Source organism: Carya illinoinensis, chromosome 8 (genome assembly GCF_018687715.1).
Source record: "Carya illinoinensis cultivar Pawnee chromosome 8, C.illinoinensisPawnee_v1, whole genome shotgun sequence".
Taxonomy (NCBI): Eukaryota; Viridiplantae; Streptophyta; class Magnoliopsida; order Fagales; family Juglandaceae; genus Carya; species Carya illinoinensis.
In genome coordinates, this window is record NC_056759.1 from 23,111,665 (window position 1) to 23,118,192 (window position 6,528).

A 6,528-nucleotide genomic window follows, 5' to 3' on the forward strand; every position below is an offset into this window, starting at 1 on the left:
AACAACTTCGAAAAGTCCTAAGTTATAGGACCTAAGGTCTCTAACAATCAAACTCCTAGCTCAACATCACAACCAGCAAAATCCAGTAAATGAAGAAGGGGTTGGAATAGAGTACCTTGCACCTTCAGTTTCTCGATTCTGCACATCCCTTCATTGCTTAGACTTTGGCCATTAGCCACCTTCACCCTCAAATTAATTAAATAGTCCACTGGCAACTGCAACTTAGGTGTTAACATCGTATTTCGTATGCCTTTGGGCTAGGCCCTTAGTAGCTTATGTCTTTCGTCTTGGGCTTGTGAACACTGGGAAAATACTGTGAGATGGCTGCTGGGGTGGTGCCCAGGAACTCTCTGATGCTAAAGTTAGTATTATCTTTAAAGGAGTGTGCAAAAGAGAAGTGAGAGTAGAGATAGCTCAGAGAGTCTAAACCTTATCTCGATACCTGAGAGTCATTTTTATACCTGGTCTCTGGGATCAGATCCCCATGCATGGTGGTAGGGGGAGTTGTCCTCCTCATTACTTCTTCAGCCATGCTTATTTAATTCAGCGTGGCTCCTTGGGAGGGGCACTTAATGAGGCATGGCCCTCTGTCCTGCCTGCTTGTCGCAGGTGTGATATGTCAGGTCACCCTTCCCTCTTTGCACGTTGTCAAAGGATTATGGGTATTTGGCCTATATGGTCTATCTACCGATTCAATCCCTTTGGGGCTAGGTGACACAGTGGAAGAACTTGTGTAACAACCCAATGGAAAGCCCAAACCATATGAACTATGCTTCAAAAAGACTTGTCAATGATACAATTGGAGCCGCATTGGAACCTCATAAAGAGCAATAACTTCTCCTTTCCAAGCAATGTGGGATCCAATTCACCACCTACCCTTATCCTTATCATATCATATGGGGTATCACAACTTGAGGGCCCTTTGTTCCTCTTTCATTGGGCCTAGAGGCCTCCACGGGTCGGGGTTTATCTAGTTAGCTTAGGACTCTTGCACCTAGGCATGCGTTCTTAGGCCTTAGCCCCCACACACGGGGGGAGTGATGATTGAGCTGAATTATTGCATTTTTAATGCTTTTGGAACCAATATATATTAATTCTTTCATTACTTTATTTGGTTTTATATGAAAAAATGAATAAATCAAAGTTGTGATTTTAATTGATTAAAAGCATGAATTTCTGCTCTAATTTTATCAACTGTTGATTAATATGGTTTATGGTACATATCGCTCGAGCGGTGGCTTCTGGCCGCTCGAGCGAAGTCAAGCAGATTCAAACGCTCGATTTCTGCTCAACAGTGGGCTCGAGCGAGTTGCGGGAAAAGAGATCGCTCGAGCGGAGGCATTTGGCCGCTCAAGCGAATTCAGGCAGAGTCGAATGCTCGATGTTCGCTCGACAAGCCGCTCGAGCGAACTTAGGCAGAATCGAACGCTCGATGTTCGCTCGACACTCCCCTCGAGCGAATATCGTATTTTACAAATCAGGTTTTATTCCGCTGTCAGAGTATATAAATGATTTTTTACATCTTATGCCCAACTCTTGGCTGGGAAAACTCGGTTTTGAGTAGAGAAACACTTAGAATTCATTATTTTCCATTGATTTTCATTCAGATTCAGAGAGGAGGATTCATACAATCGATCATTCACGCAGCTACACAATTTCTACTGGATCATTCGCTCACACTGCAGCAGATTGAAGAACTCCTTGAGGGGTCCAATTGCCACTACAGCTCAGCCTCCTCCACCACTTCGAATCTTCATCTCCATTCAATTGGCTTGATCTTTTCAATTCCCTACTTGCTATTTCATTTCAGTTTTGAGTTTATGAATTATTTTGGAGAATTTTCATTTAGACATTTGAGTATTTTATTTGTTATTCATTTAATTCATGTTATTTATTTTTATCGTTTCGTTAAGCTTTCATTTTAATAGTGATTACAATTACTGTGGTTTAATTTGAGAATTTGTGATTTGAATACAATGATGAACCCTAGAACATTGATTTTGGGGCTCTTCAATTTTCAGTGCATGTTTTGTCAATTACTTCCTAATTTAGTTTAATTCTTAATTTAGTTTTATTAATTTCTGAGTTTAATCTATTAGTCTTTTACATTCCAATCCGACAATCAAAATCTAAAAACATGAATCTAGTCCATGACTAGTGTCCTCTCCTATCCATTGCACATACCATCATTTTATTTTCTCTTTGTGAAGTTTTTCACCTTTTTCAATGAGTTTGATTTCTAAGTAACTTTCCCTAAGGAGACGATCTAGGAATTTATTCCTAATTATTACACGACATCCTCCTGCACTTGGGATAGCTTTAGTGCTACTCATTTTTGAGTGAGTCAAGGGAGGAGGGAACCCCCTTATAGTTACTGATGAAGTGTCAAAACTACATAATTAAGTTGCTATAATGACTAAATTGTTTAACCAAAATGAATTAAGCACTTAATTATGGAGTAGATTATGACACTTGATTAAATTAATAAATTCTGATATTTTTGCACTTAAAAAGATTTATAATGCAACTGTTTCACATCATAATTAATACTTCAATTTTACTCATTTTGTCTCTTACTTAAATGTTGCAGGGCACTACTTAAAAAGAGATATGAGCTGCCTACACCTCATTTGACAGGGATCTTGTAACAAAGGGGTATTCTCGAAAATACCCAACTATGCACAAAGAAATTGGTGGTAGAAAGTGCAGCACAGATAGATGGGGTTTTGTTTTTGGCCTCAACTCAATATGCACACTCACGCACGGAAAGGGAAAGCAGTAGCAGATCATGATGCAGTGCAGGAGCATGATGCAGAAGCTGGGACGTAGATCGTGGCTTCAATGGACAGCAAATCAAGCAAATGCACAGGGCCAATTTCAAATTTCTACAGAAAAATTGCATTTTGGCTCTTGTTTTTGGCTTTTTGGGTTCAGACGACGTGGGGTGTGGGGACACTCTCACTGGGTTATTTTTATTTTACTTGTTTTTAGTTTTAGTTTTTCAGACAGCACAAGAGTTTATCTCCCTCTTGGTTTCAACTTCTACACATTTTCCTTAAATCTCTTGGTTCTTGGTAATTTTAGAAACATAGATTCACATTTATTTTCATCTCTCATAGTCGATACATCTTTTACAAAAAAAATGTCACAAATGCTTTGATAACCCTTTGTCCTTGTGGAATACGATCCTAGACTTATCCTTAATACAACTTGACACTTCTACAATTGGAAGAACACATTTGAGACCGAGTCAGTTACCCTGCCAATTCCTCATCCGGTGGGAATTCCTCCTTGCCCTGACCCCATGTTCTTTCACATGGTTTATCATTAACGCCTACCCTTTGAAGAATCAGGGCCATGCTCCTTTCTTGGTTCTTTCCACATGTCATACTGCGGTTTGTCTTTGTGATGACCCGCTTTTACATGTATTTTCACTGAAGGGTTGTTTCTAATTTAATTAATATAGTGGTTTATTTATTTTAAATTATTGCATTTTAAATTGGTTTTTAATTTATTTGATGTTGTGTTTTATTTATTTAGTCGTTTTACAGTTTTTAATCTCGTTTTCGGCGAATCTGTTTTGGTTTCCAGAGTGAGGACTGGACTTCATTTCTTTCCTCCATCTTTTCTTTTCTCTTTTTCCCTTTTCTATTTTTTCTCTTTTCTTTCTTTTTCTTTTTCTTTTTCTTTCTTTTTCCCTCCCCTTTCCCATGCGTTTTCCCCCTCCCCCATGCGTTTCTCTCTCTCTCCTCTCCTTCACGCCGAACGCTCCAACCACCCAAACCCACCACCACCGGCCACCGTGTGGCACACCACCACCACCAATCTCTTCCCCTCCCTCCGGTGAACCAGCCCACAAATTTCCAGCGCCAACGGAGCCGTCGTTTAGCCGGAAAACCATCATCAAGCCGAACGGCTTTTGCTCCTATTTGCCGCCGTCGCTTCACCTCTTCACCACTTCATCACCGACTCCTTGCCGTCCTAACCCACCCATTTCCGACCTCAATCCTTCGCCGGAACAGTCCCCACGAGCTAGCTTTCCGATTTGGGTATTTTTCAAACCCTACTTTTAGATTTAAATATATTTTGCTCATTCAATAAATATTTATCTGCTAGTTGGTTGATTCCAGACTGAGTCCAAGGAGTTCGGGGGTCGGATGGTTTGAGGACGGAGTGCTTGGTTTTGGTTGTTTGTGATTGCTTGATTATTTGTGCCATGAGGCGTGCGTTACATATTGCATACATGTGCATTTTATTTTAATTGAGAAACTCATGTTTTTATTGGCGTATATGGTTTTTGGGTGCGTGTGTCTCACGAGCCCAAGCCGGGATGGGTTATTAGCTCGGTGGAGCTCCTCTGGTCATTCGGGAGTGGATAATACTGAGTGACATCCCCTGGGTTGTCGCAGGGCAACGACCGGATCGCACGATATGGTAATGCTGTCGTGTCGACTCCGTAGTCCCTAGAGTGGCGGGGACTAGAGGATGGCCTGGCCAGGTACGCGCTAGGCGTGAGTCTGGACATCGCTCGTTTAGGTGTCACACGCGTAGTCGTTACCTGCGGTGTGGCACAGAGCCAGGGTGTGCGGATGATCCCTAGGGGAGATCATGGTGCATGCATAATTGGATCGTTTTTATGGTTTTCGGATGCGGGCCATTTTTTGGGAAAATGGCGAGATTTGGTTCTGAGGCTTTTGATCCATTTTCTGGGAAAATGGTGGTTTGGGCCATTATCTGGGATAATGGCGAGGCTTGGTTTTAAGCGATATGTTTTTGGGCCAAATGGGTTTTTGGCGTGCGTGAAAAAATATGGTTTTACAGGACATGTGCATTGGTTTTTCTTTCATGCATATTGTTTGAGTTTTATATGTTTTTATCTAGTGGCATTTGGATTTTACTTACCTGCAGCACCATTTTTTGTTCTGTAGATTTTGGTGCAGGGTTCGAGGAAGAGGAAGAGGCTGAACCCGAGGATGCGGCTCCGCCGGAGTTCTGAGTTAAAGTTTAAGCTTAGTTGTTTGGTTTAAAATTATATTTGTGCTTTGTAATATTTTATTATGTAAGTTTTGAATAGCTTTGTATTAAACAAGAAAAATTCTGGTACTTAGTTTATGACTTCGTTATCCGCTGCGTTTTCTTTTGCACATTTGCTGCTTATACACACAGTTGACACATGTCGATAGGGTGGTGACCCGTGATGTCATCATCCAGACGTCTCGATTTTCCCGTGTCCGTGCGTGGGGATTTGGGGGCGTCACAGTCTTCATCTGGTCCTTTGGCTCCCTTTGTGCGGTGCAATGGTTCCCATTCTCGCCTTACTAATGTTTCAGCAGTTATCTTCAGGTACTTGATGACGTGCGTTATATCTTTTCCACATTAATGGCTTCAGGCAGCTCCTGCCACGTTCCCTTACAGAGCTTGTGTAAGTTCCCATGATCCTAGGACAAGAACTGTCCCCTTAGGCTTATATAAGCTTTCCCTTTGGGTGGTAGGCTGTCCCTCCTTTTCTTCTTGCACTGACTGAGTGCCTTTGGCCCATTTCCCCTCCAAAGCTTTCCGTGCTCATTTCTTCATTCTTCCTTTTCCACTTATGGCTCCTAAGCACCCTACTCATGCGGCCCTAAAAAGCTCTAAGAACCCTAAGTTTGCCAAGCATTCAAATCCCCCTTGAGGCTTTGCAGACATAGAGTTTGCAAAGACTCCTATGGCAACTTAGAGATATGAGGGCTCCTCGTGGAGGTCAATAGTGACTCTCAGTGAGCTAGGGTCACTAAGGAGGGAGTACAATGTGCCAAGGGCCGTGAACGAGGGTGTCGTGGACCCTAAGGGATAACCGTTTAAGGTTGTGCTGTATCCCGTCATGTTCTCTAATGGCTTGAGGCTACCGTTTTGTTGCCCTTTTAACAACATGTTGGACCTTGTGAGTGTGGCTTAGATCTAGCTTAATCCTAACGCATGGAGGATCATCGTGAACTATTGCGTCATTTGGCGGCATGCCTTGGAGGAGGTAAGGGCTAACTGGCCAAATCTTATCGACCGAGAATTTTTCCTCACCCATAGTATTTTGAAGAAGGGTGGGAACACTTGTAGCTTTTGTTCTATTCAGGACTTGGCTCACCTAGAGTTGTAGTATGATAAGCAGCGTTTCTTCTTTGTGTTGGGCGACAGGTGGGAATACCATGCTAGGTAGGTCGCTTTATAAGAATTCCCCGTGTGGGCCAATTGGGGGGTTATTTGAGAAGACAAGGTCGTGAGGAGCTCGCCAACCCTACAAGAGGTTCAATACCTTGAGGTTGTATGTGCTTGGGTGGCCACCCACCAGGCCAAAGTTCTTATGGATGTCTTGTTGTCCGATGCGGGATGCTCCATTTCGATGGAGCAGGTTGGTCGCCCTGGGCACAAGTGTTCCCTTAGCCTGCCTGTCGAGGGAAAGGGGAAGAAACCCAGGAGGAGCTCGCCGATCGAGCCTGATTCTGATGACAACATCATTCACCGATAGAACTGCTTCTGCCTAAGAGGGAGGCAGTT